At 46.1% G+C, this 19,213-nt stretch overlaps 1 long non-coding RNA gene across 1 annotated transcript in view; it reads right to left on the minus strand.

The window, feature by feature from the left end:
* Positions 1 to 19,213, minus strand: part of LOC138667489 (uncharacterized) — a 66,519-nt gene that overhangs the window by 17,649 nt on the left and 29,657 nt on the right. The window contains exon 2 of the long non-coding RNA XR_011318786.1: positions 8,182 to 8,271. This is a non-coding gene — a long non-coding RNA (uncharacterized lncRNA). The remainder of the gene's footprint in view (positions 1 to 8,181; positions 8,272 to 19,213) is intronic.

Raw genomic sequence — 19,213 nt, forward strand, 5'->3', positions numbered from 1 at the left:
TATTTGGCATACAATGAAGGTTTTATCACTAGGAGATTATCATTGCCCTGAACACAGTGCAAGCAAGCACTGGTCTGACCATGCCCCTGCCTCTGATAACTAGCTCACTGTCAATAGACAATGTACATACAGAACCTGATGTGGGCGGGGTTAGCTCTCTTAGCTCTGCTTCATCCATCATCTAAAAACTCTGATTCTGTCACAGCTGCTACACCCAATAAACTAAGTGGTACATCGCTGGAATCAGGGTCTCTTTTCCTACATTATGCTGCTCTCAGATGAGGCGGCAAAAACCTGCTGACAGATTCCCTTTAATTCTGGGTTCTTCATAGATTACAGCAATTTAATGGAGGTACAAGCTGCACTAAAATCAATGTACCAATAAAGGAGTTGTCCAAGATTTAAAAAACAAGGCTGCTTTCTTCCAAAAACAGCGCCACCCCTGCCCACAGGTTGTGGCTGGTGCTGCAGGTAAGCCCCTTTTCACTTCACTAAAGCTAAGCTGCTGTACCACACACAACCTGTGGTCAGATGTAATGCGGTTTTTGGTGGAAAAGTAGCCATATTTTTTTTAAATTCTGGGAAGACCTTTTTTTTTTAGCAAAAAGAGATTGTATAAGAGGAAGAATAAAATCCCTTGGGATCTAGAGGTCTTGGAGAACAGGCGTCTGTTACATGATTACTGGGGTGGCTTTAAAATGGGCATAGGCCAATTAGGAAGTACGGAGAAGATGTATCAGCTCATAACTAGGGAGTCAGGAAACGCTGGGTGGTAGCCCTTCTATGAACCATAATAGTGCCTAAAATAGGTGTCACCCAGCTTTCCCAGGAACATAAATAACATGGGACTGGGGCTGATTAATGGTGCAGGAAGGAAGTGGAGTGATATCTGTAACATCTTGTTGTGTCTCATGCTCCGAGAGAGTTTATATTAAGTGTGTCGCGCACTCGAGGTCACTGATGAGAGCGGGGCAGACATAACAGGGGACTTTGCGTAGATTCAGGCCCAGGAAGGAATGCAGGATTGTGCAGCGTCAGCTCCGGACTCCGCACAGTACATTGTCCCCCAGCTGATAAATGACAGCGGATGTTTCTGTTTGGGGGTTTTATAAATAGAAATGATTTCATTTCCCGGTTAATGGTACAATATATTAATAGGGCCTAATGTCAGATGAGCCAACGAAAGGCATCACTGCCCGCAGCGGTTCACCACGCTGACCTTTGTGTGAGGAGATCCTGGGACAATGGTTGTAGGAGAGAAGGTCCATGAGGACTAATGAAAAAAATGTGAAAATATTACTTTTACTGTGATATAAAAAAAATGGTGAGAAAAAACAAAGAGATAAAAAAGATTAAGAATCCATACGCTCACGCGTTTCGGGTTAGCAAATCATACTCATTGTCTCCTTCTCTACATTGGTTCTGGGCCTGACATATTGTGTTTGCCCAGGACTGAGGCATGGAGCGGTGAATCAATGTGGCCACTCATGGTTATTAGTATGCACTAGGAGGTGTAGGTTCCAAATCACTGGAAAGTCGTAGGTCGGAGACCTCAGTTTTGGCTCACGATAACAAATAAAAGTTGTCACCTGCTACTTGGTCCTGGGCCCCAGTGACAATAGATCAGAAGTCTACAGACTCGATAATTGTGAACGTTGTATCTTTCATCTTCACTTTTGCACTTTATTAAGGATAACCAAATATTTGCCCTCTCTGCTCCTTCCTCTCTTTCTTCTCTACTTTGATAGTGAGTGGAGCAGGTGAGAGCTCGAGATTAGATCTCCGGCCTTACAAAATGTCTCCATCATTGAAAAGACCACACCCGACGGTTCCTGCATTCCAACCCAGTGATATCAGGATTTGGAGAGGGCACTGGCTTACCTATACACCCTGCCTGAGGCTGGAGACTTCACATAACACCCAAGGGCAGAACATCTCACTACAGGTGGAGATGTGGAGCGCTCTTCTCAGGGCAGTCTATGTCCTTGTGTAGGGAGAATGGCGGTCAGCTGCTTGTAATGGGGTCATTGGGGGCTAAAAGTCATTGAATGGCCATAACAGAAGTGATAAAGAGCAGCTGTCTATAAGTATTGATAGCTAGAGCACATAGGAAGTATTATACCAGAGATGGAGTAAAGGACATATTGACATTGTCACATTTTAATATGAGAAATAGACAGAGTTTTTTTTATATAGATCACAGAGTATTGTTGCAAGAGAACTTGTATTCAGAAAATTCATATAGAAGACGAAAAGTGGTCATGTCCAGCTGACAAACCGTGGTCAGGGGTAACATGCAATTGGCTGTATACATGGTCAGTGGTACTGTGTAGCTGGTTATATACAATAGTCAGTGGTACTGTGTAGCTGGTGTATATAGTGGTCAGTGGTACTGTGTAGCTGGTTATATACAATAGTCAGTGGTACTGTGTAGCTGGTGTATATAGTGGTCAGTGGTACTGCGTAGCTGGTTATACTGTATATAGTGTGTATATAGTGGTCAGTGGTACTGTGTAGCTGGTTATATATAGTGGTCAGTGGTACTGTGTAGCTGGTTATATACAATAGTCAGTGGTACTGTGTAGCTGGTGTATATAGTGGTCAGTGGTACTGTGTAGCTGGTTATACTGTATATAGTGTGTATATAGTGGTCAGTGGTACTGTGTAGCTGGTTATATATAGTGGTCAGTGGTACTGTGTAGCTGGTTATATACAATAGTCAGTGGTACTGTGTAGCTGGTTATATATAGTGGTCAGTGGTACTGTGTAGCTGGTTATATACAATAGTCAGTGGTACTGTGTAGCTGGTGTATATAGTGGTCAGTGGTACTGTGTAGCTGGTTATATACAATAGTCAGTGGTACTGTGTAGCTGGTGTATATAGTGGTCAGTGGTACTGTGTAGCTGGTTATATATAGTGGTCAGTGGTACTGTGTAGCTGGTTATATACAATAGTCAGTGGTACTGTGTAGCTGGTTATATATAGTGGTCAGTGGTACTGTGTAGCTGGTTATATACAATAGTCAGTGGTACTGTGTAGCTGGTGTATATAGTGGTCAGTGGTACTGTGTAGCTGGTTATACTGTATATAGTGTGTATATAGTGGTCAGTGGTACTGTGTAGCTGGTTATATATAGTGGTCAGTGGTACTGTGTAGCTGGTTATATACAATAGTTAGTGGTACTGTGTAGCTGGTTATATATAGTGGTCAGTGGTACTGTGTAGCTGGTTATATACAATGGTCAGTGGTACTGTGTAGCTGGTTATATACAATGGTCAGTGGTACTGTGTAGCTGGTTATATACAATGGTCAGTGGTACTGTGTAGCTGGTTATATACAATGGTCAGTGGTACTGTGTAGCTGGTTATATATAATGCTCAGCAGGGTCAGACTGGGCTGTCTGGGGCCCACAAGGGAAATTGACCCTAGTGGTCCACCCTACAGCTATATGCAAGTATCTGTAAGCTGTTATCCCTGTTACAGTGACACATCAACTGTAAAACACAGGCAGTTTCTGCACAGCTACTGTGCGCCCCCGTAACTGGGATATACAATTATGGTAGTTTACATTAAAGGGGATCTTTGGTTAAAGCAACCATCCATGGGCTCTACAGGATAGGTGATCACTTAGGTCCCATCATTAGAAACTGCACCTATCGGAAGAATGGGGAAGTTTTATCCCTGACAGGACACTTATCCCCATTTTAAAATGGAGAGGCAGGTGGGATGTCTGACTGCAGCCTCATTCATTCTTTTTGGGGCTTCAAGAAAAGAAACAAGTGCAGCTGCGGCGCCCCCATGGGCTGTGGGGTCCTCGGAGCCGGGCCCCTTCAGTTCTCAGTGGGGATGTCACGGTGGCTGACCCGGTCCTTAGCCCTAGGGGAACGTCCATTTATAAATGAGGGAAAGGTCTTTAAGGGATAATGTTCGTGATGCCACCTGTGGTGTTCGGTCAAGGTGACCGACGCTGCTTAGGGGTCCGCTGGGGTGATGTTATGGCAGCTAGATGGTATATCTTTCCACAGGTGAAGTATGTCCCCAGGGCTTCCCAGAGTGTAGATGGTGGATGGTGGATGATGTAAGGCGCAGTGTATAACGAGGACACAAGGTTGCAGTCTCTTTACCTTTACTGAAGGCTTCAGCATCCACAGGGTAGGCAGAGTCCGGCCGGTCTGAAGGCAAATCCAGAGTCCCCTTATCCAGGTGGAATTCAATAGCCTTCCTCTAGCGCCTGGGCGTTGTAGTCCGGGCCGGCTCCAGGTTTTTGAGGGCCCCGGGCGAAAGAGTCTGTGGGCCCCCCTCTTTAACACATACCGTGATTTATGATGCACAGATACAACAGAGAAATATACCACAGCCAAGTAGCATATAACACAGCCCACGTAGCATATAACACAGCCCACGTAGCATATAACACAGCCCACGTAGCATATAGCACAGCCATGTAGCATATAACAAAGGCCACGTAGCATATAGCACAGGCCATGTAGCATATAGCACAGGCCACGTAGCATATAGCACAGGCTACGTAGTATATAGCACAGGCCACGTAGTATATAGCACAGGCCACGTAGTATATAGCACAGCCACGTAGTATATAGCACAGACACGTAGTATATAACACAGCCCACGTAGTATATACACAGCCCACGTAGTATATAGCACAGCCACCTAGTATATAGCACAGCCACGTAGTATATACATAGCCCACGTAGTATATAGCACATCCCACGTAGAATACAGCACAGCCCACGTAGTATATAGCACAGCCCATGCAGTATATAGCACAGCCCACGCAGTGTATGACACAGCCCACGTAGTATATAGCACAGCCACATAGTATATAACACAGCCCACGCAGTGTATAACAGCCCACGCAGTATATAGCACAGCCCATACAGTGTATAACAGCCCATGCAGTATATAGCACAGCCCACGCAGTATATAACACAGTCCACGCATTATATAACAGCCCACGCAGTATATAGCAGTCACGCAGTATATAGCACAGTCACGCAGTATATAGCACAGTCACGCATTATATAACACAGCCCACGCATTATACAACACAGCCCACGCAGTATATAGCACACCCATGCAGTATATAGAACACCCACGCAGTATATAGTACAGCCCACGCAGTATATAGCACAGCCACGTAGTATATAACACAGCCCATGGCCCCATACAGTATACAACACAACCCAGTAGTATATAACACAGCCCACGTAGTATACAGCACAGCGCACGTAGTATAGCACAGCCCCATGACGCAGTATATAACACAGCCAGCCATATATATACAGTAGTGAGTAGTCTATGACTATAACTACAAGTCCCACTCCCAGCATTGTTAACATACCAATACCATAGCAGGCTGCATCCCCCCTGCCCCTGCAATGTGTTGGGACCGAAGACTCACTCACTGACTCACTGCTTCACGCGGCGCTGCTGCTCCCGTTGTGGACACAGGGACAGGGTGCATGCACCGACCGTGCACCATCCTCACATGACTGCAGCTCGTCTTCTGCTTGGCACTGCCGCTGGACCTGTCCTGGACGGTGGATGTGGAATTCTTCTCTGGCCTCTTGCTTACCTCTTAGGATGACGAGCTCTAGACACTCTCACCGACCGGAAGTCACACAGGACAGATGACCGCTGGCCCGGAAGTGACTCTGGTATCCATGGTGACGGGAGAGGTGAGTATTGCAACTGCGCAGCGCCTGCGAAACCCTCAGAGAGCTCTCTGCCACCTGCTGCCGGGGCGCCGGCGAGGCGGGGATGTTGGATGTGCTCCGCCATGTAAGAGTCACACACAGCAGGGATGTATTCCGGCTGCGGGGCCCCCAGGAGCGCTGCGCATGTGTGTGTACAGACTCAGTACTTGTACTTTACTACCATAAATGGGCCCCCCGTCTAGCCAGGGCCCCGGCACTTGCCCGGGTGCGCCGGGTGCTGACGCCGGCCCTGGTTGTAGTCCCTCCCTGCTGAGCAACTCGGTAAGGTCCTCACAACTATTGTAGATGTTAAGTCTCTTTCTCTCTGTCCCCCTGGACGGATAGGACAAACCCATATGACTGGTGGACTGAGGCTTTTTATAGGGACCCTAGAGACGCCCTGGCCCCCACAAGTTGCCACCCTGCCTCCTGGGTATATGGTCGGGCAGCCAATGTGGAATCAACTGTCCTGCCAGTCTCTGAAGTAATGGCATAGAGATCCTTACTCCCTCGGTGTTCTGGCTACCGGTACTGCGCTTCAGAAGGAGGCAGCCTGCTTCTAGCTGGTCTCCCGCTGATGTTCCTCTCCTGTTGCTATGACTTAGTTTCTCACTCACTGCAACACAATTCCTTTCAATGTCTCTTTCTTGGGAAGCTGCCGCATGGGATGCTTCCGCAGGCCGCAGTCTGGAGCTGGCTGGAACCCACTCCAACCAGCCTCTGCCAAACTCGGTCGTGACTCACTATCTCCTACTCCCTCCAGTCAGCTTCTGCCTAACTTCCTAACCAAACCACCAGTTTTACCTAAGTGTGAGGAGTGCCCTAATAGATAGAAGCATGGCTCCCCCTGGCAGACTGGCGTGTGAAGTGTGTTTTGTGGTTGTGATACCTGGACAGAAGATCTCCTTCATTGCCCTCAGACATAACATCCCACCTTCTGGTGGAAGAATAATATTACTGCAACGACCAGGACTCTGGGGCGCTGCACAGCCACTGAAGGAATGAATGGATGAGTGGTCAACTCGGACATGCCACTCCAGTGTAATGGGGATTAAAGTTCCAAATTCTGCCAATTGAGTCCAAGCAGTCAGACCCCCATCAATCAATATGTTATCACTTATCCTGTGCCTGTGTAGAGGTGATTACTTTTTTCACAGGAAAACCCTTGTAAGTGCATCTCTGCCTGTGTTCCAAGTATCTAATCTCTAATGGAAATAAAAAATCTTTTCCCATTTAATATCAGAGAGAACAAATGACCGCCATACACAACACAATCCATGGAACCAAGACCAATACTACCACATACAGGGACAAATACCACCACACCATGAACAGACCACATAGTGACCGAATAACACGGCATATTACCAGCATATAGGGACCAAATAATACCACATACTAGGAGAAATACAGTACCCACTACACCATAACTAGACTACATATTCCACCACATAGTGACCGAATAATACCACATGCATGGGACAAACACCGCCACACCGTGACCAGACCACAAATTACCACCACATAGTGTCTGAATAATACCACATACAGGGGATAAAGACCGCCACACAGTGACCAGACCACAAATTACCACCAAATAGTGACCAAATACTACAATACTGATCATGAATATAAACCACAATACTAACAACACTATTATTACTACCAGTGACATTATACACAAGAGCTCTGTATATCGTGTCAGTGTACAGGTAATACAGGGATCACAAGTGACATTATACACATGAGCTCTGTATATAGTGTCAGTGTACAGGTAATACAGGGATCACAAGTGACATTATACACAGGAGCTCTGTATATAGTGTCAGTGTACAGGTAATACAGGCATCAGCAGTGACATTATACATTGGAGCTCTGTTTATAGTGTATAGTGTACAGCTAATACACTAATCACTAGTGACATTATACACAGGAGCTCTGTATATAGTGTCAGTGTACAGGTAATACAGTGATCACCAGTGACATTATACACAGGAGCTCTGTATATAGTGTCAGTGTACACGTAATGCAGGGATCACCAGAGACATTATACACAGGAGCTCTGTATATAGTGCCAGTGTACAGGCAATACAGTGATCACAGTGACATTATACACAGGAGCTCTGTATATAGTGTATACGGGGATCACCAGTGACATTATACACAGGAGCTCTGTATATAGTGTCAGTGTACAGGTAATACATGGATCACCATTGACATTATACACAGGAGCTCTGTATATAGTGTCAGTGTACAGGTAATACAGGCATCAGCAGTGACATTATACACAGGAGCTCTGTATATAGTGTCAGTGTACAGGCAATACAGTGATCACAGTGACATTATACACAGGTTATCTGTATATAGTGTACAGATAATACAGTAATCACCAGTGACATTATACACAGAAACTCTTTACACAGTATACAGTGTATAGTGTGCATGTACATGTAATGCACTAACCAGTGACGTCTGTAGTTGAAGTCCTTCATCTTTGCTTTTCTTCTTCATCCAGCACAGACCGCCATCACTTCTTCCAGCCAGGACTTGTCTCTGCAAAAAAAGAACACACAGTCATTAAGAACACTTTCCCCACTTTTTCCTGACTTATACATTATGTCAGATGATGGAAAAAAGTGATGTAGTTCCGCCCTGCACAGTAACAGGACTCCTTTTTAGGTCCCTCCATGGAAAACAGGTTCCTAAAAAGTAAATTATATTACAGTGGTAATAATGTCCCTAATTGGACCCTAAAGAAATTATGTTTCCCACTTGTCACCATAAACTAGTTATAGCATATTCCTCATTCTGGCCCCCAAACAGTAATTAAGTCCCTCATCCTGGCACCTTTTACTTAATAATCTCACCCAGCTTTGCCTCCTTTATTTTATATTATGCCCCAGCCTGGCCCCCTATGTACCTTGACCCCCAGATATCCATCCTCCACCCCCCAGCTATCCATACTGGCCTCCATTTGTCCAGTGTCCTGCCCTCCCCTATATATCTCCTGGACCCCATATATCCATCCTGGTCCCTTGTCCTAGCCCCCCTCCCCATATATCCATCCTGGCCCCCCATATATATGCATCCTGCCCTTCCATATACAGTGGGGCAAAAAAGTATTTAGTCAGTCAGCAATAGTGCAAGTTCCACCACTTAAAAAGATGAGAGGCGTCTGTAATTTACATCATAGGTAGACCTCAACTATGGGAGACAAACCGTGAAAAAAAAATCCAGAAAATCACATTGTCTGTTTTTTTAACAATTTATTTGCATATTATGGTGGAAAATAAGTATTTGGTCAGAAACAAAATTTCATCTCAATACTTTGTAATATATGCTTTGTTGGCAATGACAGAGGTCAAACGTTTTCTGTAAGTCTTCACAAGGTTGCCACACACTGTTGTTGGTATGTTGGCCCATTCCTCCATGCAGATCTCCTCTAGAGCAGTGATGTTTTTGACTTTTCGCTTGGCAACACGGACTTTCAACTCCCTCCAAAGGTTTTCTATAGGGTTGAGATCTGGAGACTGGCTAGGCCACTCCAGGACCTTGAAATGCTTCTTACGAAGCCACTCCTTCGTTGCCCTGGTGGTGTGCTTTGGATCATTGTCATGTTGAAAGACCCAGCCACGTTTCATCTTCAATGCCCTTGCTGATGGAAGGAGGTTTGCACTCAAAATCTCACGATACATGGCCCCATTCATTCTTTCATGTACCCGGATCAGTCGTCCTGGCCACTTTGCAGAGAAACAGCCCCAAAGCATGATGTTTCCACCACCATGCTTTACAGTAGGTATGGTGTTTGATGGATGCAACTCAGTATTCTTTTTCCTCCAAACACGACAAGTTGTTTTTCTACCAAACAGTTCCAGTTTGGTTTCATCAGACCATAGGACATTCTCCCAAAACTCCTCTGGATCATCCAAATGCTCTCTAGCAAACTTCAGACGGGCCCGGACATGTACTGGCTTAAGCAGTGGGACACGTCTGGCACTGCAGGATCTGAGTCCATGGTGGCGTAGTGTGTTACTTATGGTAGGCCTTGTTACATTGGTCCCAGCTCTCTGCAGTTCATTCACTAGGTCCCCTCGCGTGGTTCTGGGATTTTTGCTCACCGTTCTTGTGATCATTCTGACCCCACGGGGTGGGATTTTGCGTGGAGCCCCAGATCGAGGGAGATTATCAGTGGTCTTGTATGTCTTCCATTTTCTAATTATTGCTCCCACTGTTGATTTCTTCACTCCAAGCTGGTTGGCTATTGCAGATTCAGTCTTCCCAGCCTGGTGCAGGGCTACAATTTTGTTTCTGGTGTCCTTTGACAGCTCTTTGGTCTTCACCATAGTGGAGTTTGGAGTCAGACTGTTTGAGGGTGTGCACAGGTGTCTTTTTATACTGATAACAAGTTTAAACAGGTGCCATTACTACAGGTAATGAGTGGAGGAAAGAGGAGACTCTTAAAGAAGAAGTTACAGGTCTGTGAGAGACAGAAATCTTGATTGTTTGTTTCTGACCAAATACTTATTTTCCACCATAATATGCAAATAAATTGTTAAAAAAACAGACAATGTGATTTTCTGGATTTTTTTTTCTCAGTTTGTCTCCCATAGTTGAGGTCTACCTATGGTGTATGGTGTAAAAAAGTATTTAGTCAGTCAGCAATAGTGCAAGTTCCACCACTTAAAAAGATGAGAGGCGTCTGTAATTTACATCATAGGTAGACCTCAACTATGGGAGACAAACTGAGAAAAAAAATCCAGAAAATCACATTGTCTGTTTTTTTAACATTTTATTTGCATTTTATGGTGGAAAATAAGTATTTGGTCAGAAACAAACAAAGAAAATTTCAGGCTCTCACAGACCTGTAACTTCTTCTTTAAGAGTCTCCTCTTTCCTCCACTCATTACCTGTAGTAATGGCACCTGTTTAAACTTGTTATCAGTATAAAAAGACACCTGTGCACACCCTCAAACAGTCTGACTCCAAACTCCACTATGGTGAAGACCAAAGAGCTGTCAAAGGACACCAGAAACAAAATTGTAGCCCTGCACCAGGCTGGGAAGACTGAATCTGCAATAGCCAACCAACTTGGAGTGAAAAAATCAACAGTGGGAGCAATAATTAGAAAATGGAAGACATACAAGACCACTGATAATCTCCCTCGATCTGGGGCTCCACGCAAAATCCCACCCCGTGGGGTCAGAATGATCACAAGAACGGTGAGCAAAAATCCCAGAACCACGCGGGGGGACCTAGTGAATGAACTGCAGAGAGCTGGGACCAATGTAACAAGGCCTACCATAAGTAACACACTACGCCACCATGGACTCAGATCCTGCAGTGCCAGACGTGTCCCACTGCTTAAGCCAGTACATGTCCGGGCCCGTCTGAAGTTTGCTAGAGAGCATTTGGATGATCCAGAGGAGTTTTGGGAGAATGTCCTATGGTCTGATGAAACCAAACTGGAACTGTTTGGTAGAAACACAACTTGTCGTGTTTGGAGGAAAAAGAATACTGAGTTGCATCCATCAAACACCATACCTACTGTAAGGCATGGTGGTGGAAACATCATGCTTTGGGGCTGTTTCTCTGCAAAGGGGCCAGGACGACTGATCCGGGTACATGAAAGAATGAATGGGGCCATGTATCGTGAGATTTTGAGTGCAAACCTCCTTCCATCAGCAAGGGCATTGAAGATGAAACGTGGCTGGGTCTTTCAACATGGCAATGATCCAAAGCACACCGCCAGGGCAACGAAGGAGTGGCTTCGTAAGAAACATTTCAAGGTCCTGGAGTGGCCTAGCCAGTCTCCAGATCTCAACCCTATAGAAAACCTTTGGAGGGAGTTGAAAGTCCGTGTTGCCAAGCGAAAAGCCAAAAACATCACTGCTCAAGAGGAGATCTGCATGGAGGAATGGGCCAACATACCAACAACAGTGTGTGGCAACCTTGTGAAGACTTACAGAAAACGTTTGACCTCTGTCATTGCCAACAAAGGATATATTACAAAGTATTGAGATGAAATTTTGTTTCTGACCAAATACTTATTTTCCACCATAATATGCAAATACAATGTTAAAAAAAACAGACAATGTGATTTTCTGGATTTTTTTTTCTCAGTTTGTCTCCCATAGTTGAGGTCTACCTATGATGTAAATTACAGACGCCTCTCATCTTTTTAAGTGGTGGAACTTGCACTATTGCTGACTGACTAAATACTTTTTTGCCCCACTGTATATCCATCCTGGCTCTCCCATATATATCCATCCTGGCTCCCAATATACATCCTTCCTGGTCCCTTGTCCTAACCCCCATATATCCATCCTGGCCCCCCATATATATCTATCCTGGATACCCCCATATATATGCATCCTGGCCCCCAATATACAGTATATGCATCCTGGTCTCTTGTCCTGCCCCCCATAAATCCATCCTGGCCCCCCATATATATGCATCCTTGCTCTAGAATATATCCATCCTGCCCCCCCTCAATATACTGTATATGCATCCTGTCTCCCCTATATATTTGCATCCTTGGCCCTCATATATATGCATCCTGGTTCCACCATACAGTGGGCGCGGAAAGTATTCAGACCCCTTTAAATTTTTCACTCTTTATTTCTTTGTAGACATTTGGTAAATTCAAAAAAAGTTAATTTTTTCATATTAATGTACACTCTGCACCTCATCTTGGCTGAAAAAAATAGAAATGTAGAAATTTTTGCAAATTTAATAAAAAAGTAAAACCAAAATATCACATGGTCATAAGTATTCAGACTCTTTGCTCAGTATTGAGTAGAAGCCCCTTTTTGATCTAGTACAGCCATGAGTCTTCTTGGGAATGATGCCACAAGTTTTTCATGCCTGGATTTGGGGATCCTCTGCCATTCTTCCTTACAGATCCTCTCCAGTTCTGTCAGGTTGGATGGTGAACGTTGGTGGACAGCCTGCTGAGGTGCTCGTCTGCATTGTTGGGTCTGGTGTCTCATCTTCCTCTTGACAATACGCCATAGATTCTCTATGGGGTTAAGGTCAGGCGAGTTTGCTGGCCAATCAAGCACAGTGATACTGTTGTTTTTAAGCCAGGCATTGGTACTTTTGGCAGTGTGGACAGGTGCCAAGTGCTGCTGGAGAATGACATCTCCATCTCCAGAAAGTTTGTCAGCAGAGGGAAGCATGAAGTGCTCTAAAATTTCCTGGTAGATGGCTGCGTGACTTTGGCCTTGATAAAACACAGTGGACCTACACCAGCAGATGACATGGCTCCCCAAACCATCACTGATTGAGGAAACTTCACACTAGACCTCAAGCAGCTTGGATTATGTCTCTCCACTCTTCCTCCAGACTCTGGGACCTTGATTTCAAAATGAAATGCAAAATTTACTTTCACCTGAAAACAACACTTTGGACCCCTGAGCAACAGTCCAGTTCTTTCTCTCCTTGGCCAAGGTAAGATGCTTCTCGCATTGTCTATTGGTCATGAGTGGCTTGACACAAGGAATGCGACACTTGTAGCCCATGTCCTGGATACGTCTGTGTGTGGTGGCTCTTGAAGCAATGACTCCAGCAGCAGTCCACTCCTTGTGAATCTCCCCCAAATTTTTGAATGGCATTTTCTTAACAATCCTTTCAAGGCTACGGTTACCTCGATTGCTTGTGCACCTTTTTCTACCACACGTTTTGTTTCCATTCAACTTTCCATTAATATGCTTGGATATAGCACTCTGTGAACAGCCAGCTTCTTTAGCAATGACCTTCTGTGGCTTACCCTCCTTGTGGAGTGTGTCAATGACTGCCTTCTGGACATCTATCAAGTCAGTAGTCTTCCCCATGATTGTGGAGCCTAGAGAAACAGACTAAGGGACATTTTTAAACGCTTAGGAAGCCTTTGCAGGTGTTTTTTGTTAATTATTTTAATTTACTGAGATAATGACTTTTGGCTTTTCATTGGCTGTAAACCATAATCATCAATATTAACATAAATAAACACTTGAAATAGATCACTCTGTTTGTAATGACTCTATATAATATATGAGTTTCACTTTTTGTATTGAAGAACTGAAGTAAATTAACTTTTTGATGATATTCTAATTTAGTGAGAAGCACTTGTACATCCTTGCACTGTTAATTCCCAGATTAGCTGCTCATGACAGTGATGATTGTGAGCAGGGCTGCCACTAGAAATTTCGGGGCCCCATACTGGCAAAATTTTCGGGGCCCCCTTGAGACTCCGCCCAGGCTCCACCCCAGCCCCGCCTCCAGGCTCCACCCCTCGAACTGTCCACAGTCCCACCGCTCTCTCTTGGAAAATCTCTACTTCTCACCTATCACACATTAACAGTTCCCATCACCAGATCGCACATATAGCCGGCAGCTTTTGTTTTGGCCAAAAGATTTTTTAAGCCGCCACCAGAACACGGTTGACACTTTTGGCCGGGCCCTACTGTACTGTAACCTACTAAATATTTGTTAAAATATGCAATACAATTTAGGTATATTTTTATTTATTTTTCAATTTTTAAAATGACCTATAATACTACATACAAGGAACAAATACCACAGCACTATGACCAGATGACATATTACCACCACAGTGACCGAATAATATCAAACACAAGGAACAAATACCGCTACACCATGACCAGACCGCATATTACCACCAATGACTGAATACTACAATACTGATCAGTAATAAAAAAAAAACCACAATACTATCACCATCAGTGCCATTATACACAGGAGATCTGTAATTAGTAAGCAGTGTCTGTGTAGAGGTAATACAGTGATCACCGGTGACATTATACACAGGAGCTCTGTATATAGTATACAGTGTATAGTGTCAGTATATAGTTAACACTGACTCACCAGTGACGTCTCTAGGTGAAGTCCTTCATCTTTCATCCAGCACAGACCGCCATCATTTCTTCCAGCCAGGACTCGTCTCTGCAGGAAATAACACAGTTATCTCGAGTTCCACTTGCAGAATACATTACTTAATTTTCACAGCCTCTACATTACACCACATAAAGAAGGTGACATAGTATCACTCTGCACAGCAACAGGACCTCCCCCCATTTAAAACAGTATACTAAAAAAATTAAATACATCACTGCAATAATAATATCCCTTAATTAGCCCCTATGGTAATATTCGCCATCCTAGCCCCCGTGTGTCTCATTGCAGGCTCCAGCCATATGTTCTCCCATCCTGCCCTCATGAGTATCCATTCTGCCCCATATGATCTCCCCATCCTGCCCCATCTGTCTCCATCGTATCCATCCTGCCCCATCTGTCTCCAATCCTGCCCCATCTGTCTCCATTCTGCCCCATCTGTTTCCAATCCTGCCCCATCTGTGTCCAGCACTCTGCCCCATCTGTGTCCAATCCTGCCCCATCTGTGTCCAGCACTCTGCCCCATCTGTGTCCAATCCTGCCCCATGTGTGTCCAGCACTCTGCCCAATCTGTGTCCAATCCTGCCCCATCTGTGTCCAGCACTCTGCCCCATCTGTGTCCAGCACTCTGCCCCATCTGTGTCCAGCATATCTGCCCCATCTGTGTCCAGCACTCTGCCCCATCTGTGTCCAGCACTCTGCCCCATCTGTGTCCAGCACTCTGCCCCATCTGTGTCCAATCCTGCCCCATCTGTGTCCAGCACTCTGCCCCATCTGTGTCCAATCCTGCCCCATCTGTGTCCAGCACTCTGCCCCATCTGTGTCCAATCCTGCCCCATCTGTGTCCAGCACTCTGCCCCATCTGTGTCCAGCACTCTGCCCCATCTGTGTCCAGCACTCTGCCCCATCTGTGTCCAGCACTCTGCCCCATCTGTGTCCAGCACTGAGTCTGCCCCATCTGTTTCCAATCCTGCCCCATCTGTGTCCAGCACTCTGCCCCATCTGTGTCCAATCCTGCCCCATCTCTGTCCAGCACTCTGCCCCATCTCTGTCCAGCACTCTGCCCCATCTCTGTCCAGCACTCTGCCCCATCTCTGTCCAGCACTCTGCCCCATCTCTGTCCAGCACTCTGCCCCATCTCTGTCCAGCACTCTGCCCCATCTCTGTCCAGCACTCTGCCCCATCTCTGTCCAGCACTCTGCCCAGCACTCTGCCCCATCTCTTCCCAGCACTCTGCCCCATCTCTTCCCAGCACTCTGCCCCATCTCTGTCCAGCACTCTGCCCTATCTCTGTCCAGCACTCTGCCCCACCTCTGTCCAGCACTCTGCCCCATCTCTGTCCAGCACTCTGCCCCATCTCTGTCCAGCACTTTGCCCCATCTCTTCCCAGCACTCTGCCCCATCTCTGTCCAGCACTCTGCCCCATCTCTGTCCAGCACTCTGCCCCATCTCTGTCCAGCACTCTGCCCCATCTCTGTCCAGCACTCTGCCCCATCTCTGTCCAGCACTCTGCCCCATCTCTGTCCAGCACTCTGCCCAGCACTCTGCCCCATCTCTTCCCAGCACTCTGCCCCATCTCTTCCCAGCACTCTGCCCCATCTCTGTCCAGCACTCTGCCCCATCTCTGTCCAGCACTCTGCCCCATCTCTGTCCAGCACTCTGCCCCATCTCTGTCCAGCACTCTGCCCCATCTCTGTCCAGCACTCTGCCCAGCACTCTGCCCCATCTCTGTCCAGCACTCTGCCCCATCTCTGTCCAGCGCTCTGCCCCATCTCTGTCCAGCGCTCTGCCCCATCTCTGTCCAGCGCTCTGCCCCATCTCTGTCCAGCGCTCTGCCCCATCTCTGTCCAGCGCTCTGCCCCATCTCTGTCCAGCGCTCTGCCCCATCTCTGTCCAGCGCTCTGCCCCATCTCTGTCCAGCTCTCTGCCCCATCTCTGTCCAGCACTCTGCCCCATCTCTGTCCAGCACTCTGCCCAGCACTCTGCCCCATCTCTTCCCAGCACTCTGCCCCATCTCTGCCCCATCTCTGTCCAGCACTCTGCCCAGCACTCTGCCCCATCTCTTCCCAGCACTCTGCCCCATCTCTTTCCAGCGTTTTGCCCCTGTGTCCAGCGTTCTTCCCTGGGCCCCCGGATCGCCGCTCTCAAGAAAAAAAAAAAAAAAGAAGTTCTTCTTACCTGGCCGCGCTCCTGCGGCGGGCGAAGTCTCCACGCAGCTGCAGCGTGCATGCACTCGCCGGCGACTGACAATGATGTCAGACGCCGGCGACATGCCCGCACGCTGCGGCTGACATCAGCGCCTGCCAGCCTCAGATTGGCTGGCGGCGCCGCGGCTGTTAACTATTGACGTGCGGGCCCGCGCCCGCACGTCAATAGCTTTAAACAGCTGCAGCGTCGGCGCTAAGGGCCGGTTCAGCCTGCGGCTGCCGGTAGGGGCCCGGTGAGCAGATAAGGCGGGGCCCGATGCGGGCCCCCTCTGCTCACCGGGCCCAATACGCCAGTCACGGCCGTCATGCCCTGATGGCGGCCCTGATTGTGAGCCTGTTGAAAATCCTGAGAGGAAACAATGAGACAGTGGGACTGCATTTCTTACTATAAAATACGTCTCTGTATTAGGCTGCCGTCACACTATCAGTATTTGGTCAGTATTTTACCTCAGTATTTGTAAGCCAAAACCAGGAGTGGGTGATAAATACAGAAGTGGTGACGTGTTTCTATTATACTTTTCCTCTATTTGTTCCACTACTGGTTTTGGCTTACAAATACTGATGTAAAATACTGACCAAATACTGCTAGTGTGACGGCAGCCTTACTACGGACTGTTTCCTATTGTACAGGACCACCACTGTTTTTGCTGGTTTTATAATATTGACCACTGTAGGAACTACTTTACTTATCTAAACAATCAAAATCAATGACAAATGAGTGTTCAACCCCTTTATTATCCTTTTGTGATGTCAAGAAAATTTGTATGCTAATGCATCACTAAACCCTAGTCAAGTGTCAAGTCCATACAATCCCCAGTAAGCTAAATACATTAGTAGCAAAAATCTATTTCATAATCAGTGTCAAAGAGCACTCCAAACCCCCTGCATAGATGTAGAGTTAAATTCTAAAATATTTTCTGCCTGTAGCCACCACTAGAGAGAGCTGATGAGCTTACTGAATACTGGCTATACATCAAACTTAACAAAAACATTGTATTCTGTAAGCTCATGGGCTCCACCTAGTGGTGGCTGCTGGGCATTAATTTTTTTTTTTTAATTTAAAGAGGTTGTTCAGAGACTTCAATACCAAGGGGCCAATATATGGGATAGGCCATCAGATGAGTGGTGGTCCTACCCCAAACACCCCTAGTGATCAAATAAATGAAGAGACCATGGTGATCCAGCAACTGCTGTGTCCCCTTTTACCAGACACAGATCCATACTTTTAGCTGCTCCAAGTATTGCAACTCAGTCTTATTCACTTGTATCTTGTTATGATAGACATTACTGGGCTATCTGAAACAGATCAACTCATTTGACTCTTTTCAGTGTCCCCATTAAAGTCTGTGGAGAGGGCCACTCATTTCTGGAAACCGTAAAGATCCCAAAAGTCGATACCCATCTAAATTCAAAATAATTTTTAAAAAGGGCGTCTAGGACCTTTGATTGCTCCTCGCCCTCCATCCCCCACACATGGTAGATGCATGTGTTAACATTTGGATATTATCGGTGTAGGTGTCATGTGCACCCATATTACAAAACCCAGCATAGAGATCAGAAAGGAGCACATTACAGAGTGCAGGTACTTTCTGTGCCCTCAAACAAACATCACTCCTGCCGCTTGCTTTATCTAGGATCAAAGGTAAAAGTCCCTTATGTAGGGTGCATGGAGGGTCTGGTAGGCTTCCTGCATTGTGTCAGCCCGATTCATAGCTTTGTTATATGGGGTCACCTGGGTGAACTTCACTAAAGGTGACAATAAGCACACCTGCTCCATTCATTTGTTGTAGACTGTCATAAAGGGCAATGCAACACATCAATGGGATTAACACTGCAACATCGTCCCTTTAATAAATTCATACATAATAAGGAGATTTTATAAACTGGTCCGCCATTACATTAATGTCCACTTTGTGCGTCTAAAACAGCTCTGACTCTTGGAGATATAGAATCCACATGGGTGGAGAAGGTGTCCTGTGGGGTCTGGAATGAAGATGTTAGCAACAGATCCCGTAAATTATGAGATGCAGTCTCCAGGGACAAGACTTGTTTTTTCTGTACATCACACAAATGGTAGATCAGATTGAGATCTGGGGAATTTGGGGCCTTGAACTTTGTGTCATGTTCCTCAGAGCAGTCCTGAACAGTTTTTGCATTGTGGAGATGACACTCCCAATAGAGAGAACCGCTGCCATGAAGAGGGCACTTGGTCTACAAAATGTTCCCTCGATCCAGTGCCGTCTCCCTTGTGGTCTCTGCTAAGACCAAGTCATGACATTCAGTCCATTTAGTGAACTAACCACTGAGACCACTGATTGTCTGCAGTGTTAATTGACTGATCGACATAATGGCTTCACTTCTCAACCTGACAGAGACCAACAGGATAGCAGAGGAAA

This window comes from Ranitomeya imitator, chromosome 2 (genome assembly GCF_032444005.1).
Source record: "Ranitomeya imitator isolate aRanImi1 chromosome 2, aRanImi1.pri, whole genome shotgun sequence".
In the NCBI taxonomy this organism is placed as follows: Eukaryota; Metazoa; Chordata; class Amphibia; order Anura; family Dendrobatidae; genus Ranitomeya; species Ranitomeya imitator.